Source organism: Gymnogyps californianus, chromosome 7 (genome assembly GCF_018139145.2).
Source record: "Gymnogyps californianus isolate 813 chromosome 7, ASM1813914v2, whole genome shotgun sequence".
Classification (NCBI taxonomy): Eukaryota; Metazoa; Chordata; class Aves; order Accipitriformes; family Cathartidae; genus Gymnogyps; species Gymnogyps californianus.
In genome coordinates, this window is record NC_059477.1 from 40,333,554 (window position 1) to 40,347,362 (window position 13,809).

A 13,809-nucleotide genomic window follows, 5' to 3' on the forward strand; every position below is an offset into this window, starting at 1 on the left:
TCTGAGATAACGTCCCACAGCAGATTTGTTGAAGTCGTCAGAGATTAGTCCTGTGCCAGGATTGCAGGCTCCGCTGAGCACGTTGACAGAGGTTTTTGTGGACAGGCCCAAGCAAGGCAGATAAAAGCCAGGTGTGACATGGAAGCTGTAGAGATGTTTTCACATGGTACGTGAACCTGGGTTAATAGGTCCTCCTGAGAAGGAGGGCTTGCTCTCTTCAGCTTAGTGGCATCCTATGTAGTTGCACAACTTCTGAGCAGTTTCTAATATGGGTAGCCTGAGGGCCTGTCTCCTTTAGGAAAGTTGCCTAAATAAAGGAATTTGGATGTGGAAGTTCTGTTGAGCTGAGGTGTACATTTGTGAGAGAGGTGGGGACAGGTCTGGATCAGATCGGTGTATTCTCTGTTCCCTTTGGAGGTGACCCGATAATTCCCCCGACAGAGGAATGATCAGGCTCCCCTCCCCAGAAGAAGACAAAGGGAATGATTGTCCAACCTTTGCATGTACTGACGAGTAGTTACCATTAGCTGGTGAAAAGTGTTAGGAACTGGAAGAGATTTTGTTTGACAAAATAGTTTAAAATAGTGGTTGCAATTGAAACCAGCTGCTGCAGATATTAGCTTTTGCAGTAATGTAATTATAATAATCTTTACACTTTCTATAGTGCTGCTTCTAGCAAGGCAAATGACTTTCATAAATTTATTTTTGTACAGTGTATCTGAAAAGTGCCCATCTCTGAGGTGGACAGATGCCAATCGGTACATAACGTATTGTGTAACATATTTCAGCTCGGGGCTCAGAAATGTCATAGGACCCACAGTATCCTTGAGGAACAGACAGGACCTCAGCTTCTGATGTGTCACTCAAAAGATAGGTTGTATATGACACATAGGTTGCTTTATACCACCACATAATTTGGTGTGCTTATGCAAAGAAGTGCGTGTGGGATCGATGGCATATGGTATATTAAGAAAGAATAACGCCAGATTTTTTAAAAAATGTATTCATCCATTAAATGGTGTAAATTAAAGTAAGCTGTCAAAATGACAGCACAATAATGCCATCTTTGCAATATCACATACTACAGCATAGTTAAATCATATCATTTTTGTGGAAGAATTACAGATGAGATCCAAGAAAAAATTGCTTTTGAAATGCAATCCTTTGTTAGTTAAGAATCATCATTGCTAGCCAGCATCCCCTATAAACCCATAAAGCACAGAGTAACCATAATAAATCATGATAATTTATATCACAGCTAATTCTGGGGAAGTAGCATCAGGGGTTATACTTCAGATACACTTCATATTACTCCAACTGTAATTATTTTCATTAAAATATAAAATTGCTTACAGCCGATTTACTTGAAACACACAGCATTGCACATTTAACCATGTACACAACAGGGCCACAAGAGTTCAAAATAAGTAAAGTCAAGTGTTAAATAACAGCACTTGACTCATACTTTTTAATTGCATATCTTTGTAGACACAATCAATGTGCTTTTAATATTACTTTTTAGTGAAACGTTGGACTAGCTTTTTCAATCATCATCATGTTGATTAAAAGTCAATGTCAAAATAAACTTGAGAAAATACTGTTAGGTGCTTGTAAATACAGCCTCTCTAATGGTTTGTGCATGTCAAGAGGGCAAATTTTATTTCAGGAGGAGAAAAGGAAATGCTTCAAGTTTGTGAGAAGGCGAGCGGTGGAAGGCTGGAGAGTTTGAACGTTTTCAAGTGTAATAATTTATAACACCACTCTCTCTCTAGTGCCTTTCTCGAACAATCTCAATGAGTTCTACAAACAATAATTAATTAGAGCCTCCAACACCTCTGCAAGGTAAATACAGGCAGTATGAGGTGCTCTTCCTCTCTCCATGGAGCAGAGCAACCCTACGAACCCCTGGAAGATACAGGGGCTGCAGGAGAACTTCCATCTTCCACCATTAGGGACGGTACATAGAATCTGTGCCTAATAGTTACATACTGGGTTTGATTTATTGCTGGTTATCTGATTTCACTGTTTATACGATCATCAGAGCAGCAGAGATGCTAACCTGAGAGAAGCGCATTAGTGAGTTGGACTTACTCTACTCCATGGGCATGCTGTGCAGCTGATGGTGGGGTTTTGTCTGTCTTTTTTTTTTTAATTTTTTTAAACAGGTGAATGAAATCCACTTACTGGAGCTGGAGTTGTGCTAATTATCTCTTCTCTTCCATTTTAAACCTTTACTCCTTGAAACAAACCCACAGAAACTCCGGGTCTCTTTGCATCGTTTCTAGTAGCGGTGACCTGGGACAAAAGTGTGGTAAGGCAGAACATAAAGCTTCATGGCTGTGTTGAAAAAGGAAAGATGAGCTTTATCAGCATACACTTTGCTCACTTTGTGAAAGCATTCTTTCCTGAAGCTTCAACGAACTGCCCTAACTTAAATGCTTGTGCAAGTCTGATCAGGATCCAGAGTCTTAACACAGTGATGGAGCCTATTTTAGGGCTTTTGATCTAAGCAGAACCAAGACACCTTAAACACATCTATCTTTATCAAATCTAGCGTCAGATACCGAGTAATAAAACGTAGCCTGAAAAATGTTTTCCTGCAGGATCATCCCCCATTCACTGCAAAAGATGGTTTTGGCCACAGGAATGAATAAAAGCCAGGGAGCTATCAAGGTCCTCACCTGTTTGCTGCAGAAGTTACATGACAACGGTGGATAATGCAGAGATTTCCAGAGAAAGAAAGGAAGAGTGAGTTTTCAGTTGTGCAAATGGCCCCTGAAGTCAGTGTAAGTATATCGAACTTGACTCTAGCCCATATTTTCAAGAGTTTTACTAGAAAATAATTATAAAAATCTCCCCTGGCACATCTCTTGATGGCAGGTCTTGTCCATCGCTGCAGATACCATCAAGACCCTGGAAATCTTCTGTGGCACAGCTGGATTTTTTTGTGTCTATAACAAAATTCTGTATTCAGAAGGGACGAAGGGCCCAGACAGGTTGGCTGAGAACTCTTCTGTTGAAGGCATTTTTCCCAGACAGCTTTTCTAACAGCTGTTTCCCATGGCAATTCCAGGTGAGTTTTGAGTTCCTTTTGAACCCTAGGCTGCTTCCTACATTTTGTGGTGCTTTTGGTGTCTTTGACATATTGCACGTCTAATTTGCATTTAGTCTGAGACAACTCCATCCTTTCTAAGTCAAGCAGGAGTGAATTCTCAGTGTACTGTAATATTGTAGTCCTTTTTGCCTTATTTCTCCTTAAGTGAAGCAGTCCAAGTTATTTCTATGACACCAATAATGGAGCAACCGGTTGTCTTGGTCTTTATTGTATGTCCTCACGAACTGGTGAGCACTAGTAATGTTGTACTTAGGGAGCTAAGACACGGAGATTAGGGCTAAATCTCAGGGCTTAGTTTTCACAATACTAAACTTTTTGACGTCTAACTGATGTCAGCAGACAAAGCTGTTTTCCCCAGGTTTCCCATGCCTGTTGTGCAACGTTGCAGGGAGTGGAGAATGACATTGAGCAGTCTTCCTAGGAAGTGCAGAGAAAAAATGATCTTTAGGCAGGAAAGATCATGAAAACTCTCTGGCCTTATGAATACGGCATTTTTATGGAAATGAAAAAGATGTGTACAAATTTAGCAGTGAAAGAAGGGATTTGAACTCTACCGTTAAGACAGGGCAGTTGGTTGCCATCACTGTTTCCTGACTATATGATAGTGTGCTTGAGCTGAAAACATCTCCTGTGCCATGTCCCAGAAGGGAGAGCCCAAGCTGAGCACCGTGGTGCTGGTGGGGCCTGTGCCCAACGCCTGTGGTTCTGCCCCAATGAAGAACAACCTTGTGGAGAGGGCAAACATCTCTGCGTATGGATGACAGCCTTCCTAGGGGAACCTGGAAGTCTCAGTGAGGCCTAAATCCAAAAGATAAGACTCTAAATATCCTCAAGATCTTTAATGAATTGCCCAGGCATAAGATCTCCTGACAGAACAAACCGGACCTGCACCTCCTGTGCCAAGGACATCCTCTGTGCTGGCTATGCACTGGATTGGCAAACACACACTGAATATAAGATAAATATCCTTCCTGTTTTTTCTATTCCTACCATTTTCCCCCTTGGTTTATATTCTTCATTTTATGCAGCTAGCAGTGGCCTTGCTAAAGACATCATAATCCTTCAGTGTGCATTGGTATATTCAATATATGAACTTTGGATCCTGTGATGAATTGGGACCATCCCTTTTTAGCATGAAAGGACATTTTGTCCTGTCACTTATATGTAAACAAACTGTGCATTACTTTATCCCTTCCACCATTTGTTATTTTTAGAACCTGCACAATAAGATACTAAAATAGAAGAAAATAGGTAAAGGAGCAGAAAGCAGTTGAATTATTTGAGATTGTATGAGATACCAGTAATCTCCACAGGAATGTAACTTTTTTAGTTCAAGTTGACATTTAAATTGCATTTTGTGCTGGGAAGAAAAGTCAGTGGGAGAAGAGGAATAGCAAATGAAATAGTGGCACATGTGGTGAGTCACATTTGCTATTATTTTGTAAGTATTACAAAAATATATCTGATTTTATTGGAATTGACAGAAAATTATTAAAAATTTGAGATAAAGTTTTCCTTTGGTAAACTGTACCTTACAGATGGCACATCAGAGAAAATTCTCTTCTTGTTAAGAAATCAAAACAGTTCAGGGAACACGGCAGCATCAATATAATAATAGTTGACAGGTACAGTGGCTGTGAACAAACACCCATATCATGGTATCTGAGATACCATATTTTCCCCACTAAAATTAAACTATGAGATATCTTTGACAATGCTATGTTAATTATACGCCAGCGTTTGCTTCAGTTTGGCTTCATACTGCTTTAATTCCCGCACTAGCGGGTCTTTTTTGGAGTTCACCAGGGATGTTTGGTTAGAAACCTCTTTCCGCAGGTACTTTCAAATCCACCCCACGCAGAGCTCCAGCAACTGCTGAGGCCAAGTTGGACACAGATAGGAGAGGCAAGTGAAATGCAACCCTGTAGTAACACTGCTGCTTGACCCATGAGTTTGTGGTGACAGCTGTGCTCTCGATTTTCACTGCATTTAAACTCAAATTATGTTCTCTGCCTAATGTGACAATGGCCAGGAAGGATTAAGCATTTTTGAAACTACTGTATGGATTCGGGACAAAAGGATTTTTATGATGATAATTCACTTCTTCAGTATGAAACCGAAGTGACAGTAAAATTGACAAACTCCTAACATAAAATACTGGTGAAAAAGTAGTTATCAATCTATAGTTACATTTGTCAAAACCTCTTGATTAAATTGCTGTTTAAAGTAATAACAGCCACAATTTATACTACAATATATTGCATTTTTATACACAATAGAGAATTAGACAAATGTCAATGACTGCCACTTCAAGTAAGGTAATTAATAAATTCATATCTGTGATATTAGACAATTTCAAAGTTAATGCATTGGTTTTTCCCCTATAAGGCTTAAATCATACACGTCTGTTCTGCTGACTCCGAGCCTCCCCGCCTCCTGCAGGTGTTTTTGTGGAGAATAATTCCTTAGCTTTAGTTTGACCCAAAAACTTAGAAAAATACAGAAACTACCTGACTCATTGAATGAAGGATTCTGCTTCTAGGTGGGTTCAGGCATTAAGGCTTATGACTTGGCTGTTACTGTTAGGCTTTCCAGTGTGTTTAGAGGAATGCTAGAACTGCTATAGCTTTCTAAGTAAAACAGTAATTCAAAAAAATAAAAGAAGGGCTCTTCTACCCCCTTTTCTCTTTCTCTTGCCATGCCATTACTGGGGGAAAACCTCCATTCATTCTGTACAGCAGAGATAATTACATTCTGATAGTCTTAATGAATCAGTTTATATAGAAATGTTAGCGCTCTGACAGTCGAGAACAGGCTGAAGCACACGTGTAGCGATGAGACCGAAAGCTGTGCTGCATATATATGAGTGCACAAGCAGCATCTAGACTAATTCTTCTTAAACTCCTTAAATTGTAGCCTGCGATGCACAGGAAGCTTTGCAGTTGCTCTCTACTTGCAAATGTGAGGGGGAAGCAAAATTAGCATAGATAAAAGTAAACCTAAAAGATATGTATCTGTGCTGGTATGCAGCATTACAGGGTCAGTGAAATCATTCAAAGCACTGGGCTTAGATTCAGCACATTCAGAAGGTAAAACATTGAAGTCGGAGAGAAACAGAGAAGTGAGAAGCAGTGCAGTAGGAAGAAAACAGAAATACTGAATAAAAAATGAAGCTTTTCAAGATTACTACTTCCAGTGAGGAGGAGTGTCATGAGAGCATGGAAAAAAAGGGCCTGCAGATCCCTATTTTTGGTGATGCTAATCACCACTGTGTTATCTCCCAGAGCTGCCTCCTTCCCCGATGCTCCCACAAGCTTTCACTCATGCTTTTATGCTACATGTAGGGCTCTGGAGCACCCAACGGTGTCGGACCGCTGCCTCCCACGGTAGCAGCTTTCTGCTCCGGCCAGGACAAATGGCTGGGATACCACCAACTCTTCCCAGCCAGTTCCTCTTGAACATCATCTTTCAGCCTTTGAAAGCAAAACATCATGGATAAAAGAAACCACCAAACATAGAATAAGTTCCCTGAATGGCCCAAGTATAATTGGTGTCTTTACTAGTGATATTTTTTTCAGCGTGAGTTTCTCACATATTGTGAAAATGGCACCAGAGAAATCAGAAGGCTGTATTTTCTCACTAATTTAGCAAATATAAACCAGGCGTTACTGATCAGGTGGAAAGAAGGTGCCAGATCTGAAGTACATTCAAGGCAATGAGATTCCTTCCATTGACTTAAGCGAATTTTGGATCAAACATTTGGAAGTACAGGCTGAAATGCGGCACAATGCAGAGGAGAAATGTCAAGTTTGATTGCTGCTGGAAACATAAGAAAGCAGTGCTGCTGATCCAGAGGCTGAGGCAGGAGCTGAGAAGATTAGCATGGAGATGACAAGCTACTCTGGCTCGGGGAGCCCATCTGAGGTTTCTCCTCGTGCTGTTCCCCAGACCTCAATCTCCCCCGTTACGCTGCCTCTACAGAAGCTGCACATTTATAAAAGCAAAAGAGCATTATCACGGTCTTCTGCAGCAAACAGAAAAGAAATGAAACTGAAAAAATAAGGGGGGGAAAAAACAACGTGAAGAAACAACCCAAACCACTCTTCTCACAGCCACCTAGTCTGTCCATGCTCCAGAGCAGGGCTCGTGTAAATCAGAGATGGACCAAATCCAGAAAGGTTTTGCTAAAGCCCAGATAAAACGGGATAAGGATCTGACTCACCACTTCCTCTGGTTTTTGAAAAACCTAAGCTATATGGCCGGGGCTTTGCAAATCCAATCCAACCCCTTCTTCCCACCCGCATGTTGGCTCCGCCACGCGATCTGAAGCGAGCTGTTCTCATGACTCACAGGGACAGTTGACCACCATTCTCAACTGTGTTCCTTCTTACACATTTGGTACAAAGAAAAAAAAAAAAATCCATATTCCAGTTTTATGAAGACACAAGCACATACACAGTAATGCTTGATCTGAAGCCAGCTAATGGAGAGGATATGTTGAAACCACCAGGCATATTGTTATGAGGAGAACAATAGATATTGGCAACATTGTTTGATCCATGTGCCAAGGGTAAAATTAAAGCCGCATGTTCACCCCATCAAACACAGATTGTGGATGGATGTTTACGTAAACAAAGGGTCTGTTAAACCGTGTTATCATTTTCTTCCTTCGGCTCTCAAACTTCTAGGCCAGGTACACCAATAAACTGTTTTCTAGAAGAGCCAGGAAGAACCACATCAACAGCAATAGTTACATGAGACCTTGGTTGATTACCATGTGGATATATAATAATGACTTTTCTTCCCTTAACCTCTTAGAATAGCAGCAATCAGAGCCAACCCCTTTATTCTTGCAGGGAAAAAATCCTCTATAAAGTGCCTACAGATTTTTCAAGAGAGCCTGGGGACCGAATAAGAAATAAGCTGTAGGAAAAGTTTTCCTATTTTCTACCTGTGTTACCCAGCATCCCTACCTCTTCACCGCTGCTTGTGGCATTGTTAAAGCAATTGGTAGAAAACGAATCTGGAAAATTTCCCAGTGTGTACAGCTGCCCTTTTAACTTACACCTCACCAACTCACCCTAAGTCAAGTAACCGACATGTGGTGTACTTTCCTCTGGGAGCTGCAGAAGCACAAATACAGCTGTGCATATCTAGCACACTGGGTTTTTGATTTCATATTCGCTTGCTGGCCAGATAGCAGCTAGGTTTCAGGGAAGAATCACCCATTACGGTCTTAAAGAAAAAGAATAAGAGAGGGAAAAAAAAAAATCATTCAATGTTTTACGATACTTGCCTCCTTGCCATTATCCAAACCTTCCTATAGGAATACACTACAAGTTGCTTGTGCTTTACTGAGCTGTGTACACAGAGCCCTTTTGGGGGTTCATAATTATTGCTGGACTTTATGGAATTTTATAAAAATTGCTGGTAGTTCTGGGTGCATTGACAAACTTTCACTTTTTTGTTTTCATGGCTAGGTTGCCTGTCCATAGAATTACCAAAATTTCTCAATTTAAGGGGTAATAGAGGATCCCTGATGTATTTGCTTTTTTCTTTCTTTCTTTTGTTACTTTTTTAAGAGTGTCTGCTATTTTTTAATAACATTCAGGTGTGACCATGCTGATTCAGAACATCAGTCTGGGACTATACACATCTTTGGCTACATCAACGCAAACATTCCTGATTGACGTAAGCCAGAATTAGATATTTATAAATGACTACATCTTCAATTTCATTGCGAACAACACCAAAGTCAAAGAGACTTTATTAAAAAACTTGTAGCAACAAATTTTCTCACTTTCTCAGTAATATCAGCAGATGCTCTGCATTAGAAAATGCATGCAGCAATTTTCACAGTTATCTCTGTAGTGCTCATTGACACCGATGCTTTTGTCAGAGATTACTTGCAAGAGAGAGTCTGCTAGATCTTATAGGTCCTACCAATAAAAGTGCTTTGAAAACAGGCAGTCGCAGGTACCGAAAAGATATATCATCTTCGTTTCACTCTGGCAGTTAGCAGGAGGACTGATCACTCAACTGGTCTAATTCAGCTCTTCTCAATCACTTGCAGAGACGAGAAAGTTGTTGGAGAGATATCACTGGAGGCTCTGGGATTTTCTTCTGAAGTCATTCTGAATTAGCTGCTAATGGGGAGCTTTCTTTGATAGCTCTTTTATAATTAAATGCAGCTGGATGGAAATCAACCACAAAGGGAACTCAAGTTTGTTTATCATTACTTCTGACTTTGTTAGCAGATGTTTTCTGAGTACCATGGTAGCTTGTTTAATTTGTCTCCGTGTAATGTGAAGCAGGTAAACTTTGATTAATAAACTGACAAGTACATTCCTTAATTTATTTTAGAAGTTTCCATCTATGTCTGTTATAGCACATGTGCCAAATCCCAAAAGAAAGAAAATAACAGTTTGTGTTTGATTTTTACTGTTATTTTTAAGTCTAAGGCCAGATGAAAACGTGCTTGTTGGTAACATAGCCTTCACCTTGTGATGGACACAACCACCGGCAAACTTTTGCCATGTGTGAAAAGTGCACACGTTGCATTCCCACCAGGCTATTCTGTGTTAATTTAAGAACAATCAGTCACCTTAGTTTACAGGTTATTTGTTTTTATATTAATTACATTGGAAATAGCCTTTATTTTTGGGCTTAGTATGTGCTCACCCTCGCTAACTGTGGTGGACGACTGTGTGTCCACAGTAATGCATATGTAACTGGGATGAAATCTTCTATTTGATATTGCCAGTAAGCAGTTATCTTAGAAGAAAGTGTAAGCATGCAAATATAAATGATTGAACTTGAATGCTTAGATGCCCTTTTTCCTAAGTGAGACATCTACACCTCCGTGTGAAAATCCTGGCCATAGCCCTTACGCTGTGCAGACTGAGCATCCAGTGCGTTAGCTGAATTATCTGAAAATCCTGTAGTGTTCCAAACAACATTTTAAATTAAATAGATGGTCCACTTCCTGCAAAGTGTTTCAGATTAACAACTTGGGGTTAGTTACTAAAATTACATAGGAAGTACATACGCAGCAGTTGGTTCCCATACATAAGATGAACAGCTTCTTTCTTATCTTTCTTTCTGTATTGCGTGTTTTCCTTCCTTCTCTCTCTCACTTATTTGTCTGCTTCTAATCTGCAAGAAAATTATTTCTGCCTCTGTCTAGTCTGATCTCTTATATTGCAGAGCTGACCCTACCTCAATTTGTAGCATTTATTCATTGCTTTTTTTATCTACCCTTTCGAACAGCGAGGTGTTGGACATCTGCTGCACATCATGATGTAAAGTGTGGAGCATCAGGTGTTTGTAGCTGTCCCACCGTTAAGTGAAGGCTGTCCTCCTCGCCCTGCCCGTGTCAAGGCCACCTCCTCGGGCTCTGCACACCTGATTTGGGCACTAGCCATTGCTGGTTGGGTTTATGGAAGTGAAGGGTTTAGAAATGCATGACTGAGGGGGAAAAAAACAGCATTGGCTTCAGAGATACAGGGATGCCAGGGTGTCAGGCAGGGCTAGGACCACCTCATGTTCAGGTGAGATAAAATTGCAGTACCTCAGCCCGACTATCAGTTTGTACTCTCATCCCTGCTGGATATTTGTAGTCCTCAGAGGAAAACAGCATCTTTTCTCGGTGCTTGATGTGCCTCTCATTCTTGGTATTTGAACTACAGGTTCACAGTTCCTCATATTTTTTATAAACAGCCCGTTTGCTGTTCCTTATTCTGTAGCTTATGAAGTTGCTTTTTAATAATTACTTGGTACAGGTTTTTTTAAATGGACTTAATGAGTCAGAAATAGAATTGACAACGAGTCTTGCCTTTTAGTGCAAACGCATTGAAATGAACCTTTCACAATCGAAACTCCCTGTTACCTCACCTGCTAACAAAAATACATTTTCTTATGAGATTCTTTGTGCTTCTGAAGACTATTGAGGCTCTTCGATAGCAAAGTGAAATACAAGGTTGCAGCAAATTAATAAGAGGGAGAACCTTTTTGAAAGCAAAATCAAATCTAATTCAGTGGACCTTGTCCTGCTTGGTGGTTGTTTGATGCAGTCAGCTGTGAACCCGCACCAGCCGTCTACCTCCTGCCGACAGTGAGTGCCCGAAAGTCAGCAACTAATTGCTGGGTGACTCCAGTTTTAGTGACCTGGACACCTGAGACGATGGCCCCGAAAGCGGAGGGAAACCTGACCACCGGGACACTGGCCCGTGCTCCTGTCTTACTGCAGTAATGGGATCTATGGGGCTGAGCTAATATTTTAACTACAGGGAAGTGTAGGATATGCTGGAAGATGATGCGTGGAAAAAAGAAAAACATTCCTGAGTCATCCTTTTTCAGAGCAGAATGAGGCAAGAGATGGTAAATACTAGATTTTTTTATTCTGCCTTTACATTTCCGTGACGGGATAGTGTTGTAAGCTCTCCTTACAAAACCCAGAGTTAAGGGATTATCAGAACCATAAGGTTTTCTGTATATTCACGATAGAAGAAGCAGATTAAAAAAGGATATACTATTTGATCAGCAGCTTCCTGCATATGGAAATCCTAGGTCACCTTGCTGTTCCTTGATGTCTAAAGCCTGCTATTAGGTTTCTGCAAGGAAAATGGGTGTTTTGATGCAGTTTTAAGGACAAAGACAGTGGAACCAAATAGTGCTGTGATATGCCAAGAAGCCGAGCGCCGAGCCCATGCGGGTCACTGGGGAGGGTCACCAGGAGCCAGTCAGGTGGTGACTGCCGAGAAGGTTTTGTTTGCAGCATTTTCACACATATTTATTCAATAAGGCTTTTGTTTTACTGAAACTGAGAAACACTATACGGCGTTATCCTGATTTTGAAGTGACAGTGCCAAGGGGACCTCAGTAAAGGATTTGAAGGGAATTGAATCTGAAAAGTAAAGCTTTGTGATTGCTTGGTTATTTTTGAAGCAATTCTTACATTTAAGATTTATGTACAAAACCAGACTATATCAGTAGTAGTGAAGTGGTTTCAGGCCAAGCCTTTTTCAAAGAAACTTCTGAACAGAAGGTCATTTCAGAGTTCTTTCTTCTCTTGCAAAGAGGCAAACACAAATCCCACCTCACTGTATTTGTATAATATATAATACATTATTATGCTGCTGCATTTAGTAAGTGCTTGTACTTCCACAAAATTATCTAGAGCTTTATTCTTGATTATAGCGCACTGCCAACTGCAAGTAAAAGCAATTGTTATCCTCAGAGTTTCAGTGACCTATTAGGAAGATATAAATTGTGACAAGACTTTTTTCTCTCTGTAAACTTCTAAAGCCTCATCTGACGGTCTCTAAACCCCATCTTAAAAATACATGATACAAAGACTTTGTTGAATCCTCTGATGATACTACAATATTGAATCATCTTTATATAATTATGCTGGTGAATATAAAGTATCATTGTTTTCAGTATCTTTCATGAAAGCTGTTTTGACCTTCAGATTAAAGGATCCATATGGATTTCCAAATGAAAAAGTTGGAGCTCCTGTTTAAAAGCTAGAGCTCCAGTTCGGCATGCAGACATCAGATGCGCTTCCACTTGAAAAAATGCAATTGTACCAGCATATATCCCATCTGAATTTTTCTCCTGGGTAAACTCTTATAAATGAGTGCATCGTGCATAATGAGGATTGGAGGTTAGCTGCTTCCAGTGAATTCCTTTTCAAAGTGCGAGAAAGACGCAGAGCAGCAAGGAGGAGAAATCCATTGGTATTTGTGCTCTGTAGGATGAAGAGGTTTGCTGCTGGGGGAAGATCAAGAGGAGGCAGTAGGAATATTTTGGGCACTTCTGAAGGAGAGATGGAGACCATCTGGTAGAGAGGATGCTTAAAGGAAGAATGCCAGGACAGAGATAAAAGTAAAAGGAAAGGAAATAGTGACTGAGTAACATCAAAGAGCAAGGCTGACTATAGAGCAGATATGAAGAAGTAACAGTGACCCAACATAGGCAAATCATAATACAAATGGTGGCACTGGGTGATGGATCCATATGACTCTGTGAAGGCTCAGGGGAAAAGCTCAGTGTTTTAATTTCAGGAAAGTCTCCAGGAAAGTGGTGTTGACATCTTTGGAAGGCTTATAATTTAAAACTGATGCAGTAAGCAGGGTTCCTGCTGTTTCAGAAATACTGTCCTGGAGTCGAATCCAGATACTGTCACTATAGCAGAATTTAAAATTGAGAGACGCCAAGAAGAATGTTTCTTCCCTCATCAGCATCAGCATCTTTTCATTTGAATGATTTTAAGGGTATTAGAAGTTTCCGTTGAATTGCCTCCTAAGGCTCATGTCCTGAAGCAATGGTTGGTGTGTGGTCCTCCTCTGTGTTGAGCTGGAGCTGATCTCATGTGAAAAAGGGAGATGCTGGTTTTGCTTTGCTTCTGCTGAAGGAGAATAGCTATTGGCCAGTCCCCTTCTCCTGCCAAAGCCTGGAAAACATTTCTGTCACTGGAATTCCACTGAGAGTGAAACTATGGCAGTCCCCATGGTTTCTGTGGATAAAGCAACACGGAGGAAAAAAGTCTGATGATCTCTTGTGCCTTGGTTCTCCTTAGCATTGCTTCTCACCAGCCCTAAAGGCAGAGAGTTGGGGCAGGTGACAAGTGTAATTATAAAGACTGGCTCTGCTCCTGTCTCTCTCCACCTTCCTTCTTCCCATCTGCCTTT